The following is a 2,500-nucleotide window of genomic DNA, read 5'->3' as shown; positions in this document are numbered from 1 at the left end:
CTAATTTCTAAAATAAATGTGTCCCAACCAAGTTTTTTTGGACGCTCTTTCGAATGGCAACATTCCTGATTGAAAATGCCGACCTACCAAAATCCGCACTTTGCTTCCCCGTCCATATAGGGGTGAGTATTTGGCTTTGCCTTTGTCAGACTCAAGTAAAAGCATTTAAAATGGAGTCAGCATACAAGAAAACCTAGATTGGGATAGTTTTTCTGCCTACCGTGGGATCATAACCATAGAACTGCCCCTGAGGGAGGTAGGGTTAGGGTTAGCGTTAGGGTTAACGTTGGGGTTAGGATTGAAGACAGAAGATTGGTGATGTCAGGAGGACCTTCTTAAAACAAACAGAAATACACTTATTAGGGGACTAGGGCCAGTGGACTCAGAAATGTCTTTCGTAGCAGTCTCCTATAAGAGTATTTTTCTCTGATTTAGGTGACTCCTCCTCACACCACCATTTTTCTTAGTCGAAAGACCTCTTCACAGCACGACTTTCCTGATGGATTTCTATGTAACTGCTCGTGCTGAGAGGTGTGTCGAAAGTTGATCATGTTCCCGTAAAATCTGAGGTCTCCACTGTCTAGCGAGGTACTTACAGTGAATATAGTGAATTTTTCAAAAATTGGAGAATTCTGACTTTTGCGATGAATTTTAATGTAATTGGTCGTGCTGAGAGGCGTGTTAAAATTTGAACATGTTCCCGTAAAATCTGAGGTGAGAATTAGTGAGGTACTTACAGTGCGTATAGTGACAAATCTTTAAAAGCGTGAAATTATGGGATGTTGTGGCTTCAATGGGTTTTTAAGATGTCACCAGTCATTTGGCATGACTTACAAACGATTTGGCTGGTTGTGGGTTCGATTTTCAAAATTTCATTTTTTTCGCGTTTTTATTTTCTGTCTACCATATCATGCAGTCTCCTTATTAGCGTTTGGGGGTTATAGTGTGGGCAGGTTGGTCGCAAAGGTTCCGAGAGGAGCTGGCTAGTAAACCCTGTCCCTTATGTTCCACGGCGGCAAGGCGGAGAAATAGAGGGCAGAATTGACTAACGGGCAAGGAAAGTTGGGCTTGTAGCTTTCCTTTCGAAGGAGGGAAAAGATGATGCCCGAAAGCATTGTCACTGTAGTGGCAGGCAGAGTGTAGATGGAAGTTGTGTACGCTAGCCTTTGGCTAATGATAGAGACAAAAGAGCAGGAGGATATTTTCCTTCGCAGAAGCACTTTTCTTGCCTTCCTTCAGCTCGCTTGGCGAGTCTGACAGGTATGCCTGAACTGTGCACGGGTCCAGTTGTGAGAAAGACGTGGCAAACAAGACGGGGTTTCCCTTGACCGAGGGACCGTGTGGTCCGTTTGGCTCATGGGTTCCCCCCGTGGAGGCAAAATCTAAGAAAGCTTGCTCTCCCTCTGCGGAGGGGGGCCGCTTAGCAAGGAACTTCTGTTCCCTGCGGTGGATAGTTACCTGGTTGATCCTGCCAGTAGTCATATGCTTGTCTCAAAGATTAAGCCATGCATGTCTAAGTATAAGCACTTGTACTGTGAAACTGCGAATGGCTCATTAAATCAGTTATCGTTTATTTGATTGTACCATTACTACTTGGATAACCGTAGTAATTCTAGAGCTAATACATGCGAAAAGTCCCGACTTCTGGAAGGGATGTATTTATTAGATTAAAAACCAATGCGGGTTCTGCCCGGTCATTTGGTGATTCATAGTAACTGATCGAATCGCACGGCCTTGCGCTGGCGATGTTTCATTCAAATTTCTGCCCTATCAACTGTCGATGGTAAGGTAGTGGCTTACCATGGTTGCAACGGGTGACGGAGAATTAGGGTTCGATTCCGGAGAGGGAGCCTGAGAAACGGCTACCACATCCAAGGAAGGCAGCAGGCGCGCAAATTACCCAATCCTGACTCAGGGAGGTAGTGACAAGAAATAACAATACAGGGCTTTTACAAGTCTTGTAATTGGAATGAGTACAACTTAAATCCTTTAACGAGGATCCATTGGAGGACAAGTCTGGTGCCAGCACCCGCGGTAATTCCAGCTCCAATAGCGTATATTAAAGTTGTTGCAGTTAAAAAGCTCGTAGTTGGATTTCGGGATGGCTCGGCCGGTCTGCCGCAAGGTATGTTACTGGCCGGGCTGTTCTTCCTCGCAAAGACTGGGTGTGCTCTTAACTGAGTGTGCTCAGGATCTGCGACGTTTACTTTGAAAAAATTAGAGTGTTCAAAGCAAGCCAGCGCTTGAATACGTAAGCATGGAATAATGGAATAGGACTTTGGTTCTATTTTGTTGGTTTCTGGAACCGAAGTAATGATTAAGAGAGACAATTGGGGGCATTCGTATTTCGTTGTCAGAGGTGAAATTCTTGGATTTACGAAAGACGAACTACTGCGAAAGCATTTGCCAAGAGTGTTTTCATTAATCAAGAACGAAAGTTAGAGGATCGAAGACGATCAGATACCGTCCTAGTTCTAACCATAAACGATGCCAACTAGGG

At 44.6% G+C, this 2,500-nt stretch overlaps 1 pseudogene; it reads left to right on the top strand.

Moving 5' to 3' along the window:
• Positions 1 to 1,455: 1,455 nt before the first annotated feature.
• LOC146447943 (small subunit ribosomal RNA) lies at positions 1,456 to 2,500 on the top strand (annotated as a pseudogene; the record flags this gene model as incomplete).

Source organism: Pavona decussata, unplaced genomic scaffold, assembly GCF_977016875.1.
Source record: "Pavona decussata unplaced genomic scaffold, jaPavDecu1.1 SCAFFOLD_1538, whole genome shotgun sequence".
In the NCBI taxonomy this organism is placed as follows: domain Eukaryota; kingdom Metazoa; phylum Cnidaria; class Anthozoa; order Scleractinia; family Agariciidae; genus Pavona; species Pavona decussata.
The sequence above is the reverse complement of the archived record's forward strand: the minus strand, read 5'-3'. Positions and strand labels throughout refer to the sequence as shown.